The sequence below is a fragment of the Silurus aristotelis genome (genome assembly GCF_946808225.1).
Source record: "Silurus aristotelis genome assembly, chromosome: 6".
Taxonomy (NCBI): Eukaryota; Metazoa; Chordata; class Actinopteri; order Siluriformes; family Siluridae; genus Silurus; species Silurus aristotelis.
The window spans coordinates 33,471,953-33,473,103 of NC_139579.1; positions in this window are offsets into that span (position 1 = coordinate 33,471,953).

A 1,151-nucleotide genomic window follows, 5' to 3' on the forward strand; every position below is an offset into this window, starting at 1 on the left:
GTTTCCACCATCTTATTCTTCTTTCAGTCTTCACTCTCCTCCTCTTCTTCTTCACCTCCAAAACCATCCTACAGACCACCATCCGATGCTGTCTAGCTACAGTTAGCTTCTGTTATGATCAGTATCTTGTTTTTTTTCTTAAATGTTGAAGCTTTTGTTGAATTTAAAAATATATATATTTTAAAATTAAATTATATTTTTATTGTAATGAAATGTATTGAATCTTTAATTTTTTTTTATTCTTTCCTCCCTCTGTTTGCCTCTGTGCTGCAGTAAGGTATGTTTACCAGAAGGTGGTGCTGTTGTATAGTATTGATGTGTCGCTCGAGAAAGAGTCGTCTTTGAGTCGCTTTTAATGAATTAATTACTAATTAGTTAATTAATCAATTAATTTACAATCTTCTCTCTCTCTCTCTCTCTCTCTCTCTCTCTCTCTCTCTCTCTCTCTCTCTCTCGCTCTCCCTTTCTTCCTTCTGCTTCCCGGAAAGAAAGGATTATTTCCATTTTTGAAAGTGAAGTGAAAATAAAATGAAATTGAATCAAATTTATTTCCATTTCTTCTTCCTTTTATTTGTTTCTGGAGAAACAGAAAAGGATCCATCCATGCATCCTTCCTTCTTTTCATCCTCCCTTCCTTCCTCCTTCCCTTACTGCTCCCAGTGATTCTTTTAATAACTTTATATTTATTACGATAATCATTTACTGCTGCTGTGGAGTTACGATTCTCACAATCATCACAATCATCACAATCCTCACGGTGCTCATGTTAAAAATTGATCATCCTCATGATCCACACTATCCTAGTGATCCTCACAATCTTCATGATCCTCATGATCTTCACAATCTTAACAATCCTCATGATCCTCGTGATCTTCATGATCCTGGAGCTGGAAATCCTCTGAGAGATAATATTACAATACATTCAGCTGTGGGTTTAAACTCACATCTTTCAGGTCATGATGTTCAATTGTGTGTGTGTGTGTGTGTGTGTGTGTGTGTGTGTGTGTGTGTGTGTGTGTGAGATCTCAGGACACACACACACACACACACACACACACACACAGTCCAATCAGAGCTTGGTGTTGACTCGAGTTCATTTGTTCAGCTCTTGGAGGGAATGAAACATCAGGACAGCAGACGAAAAGAGGAGA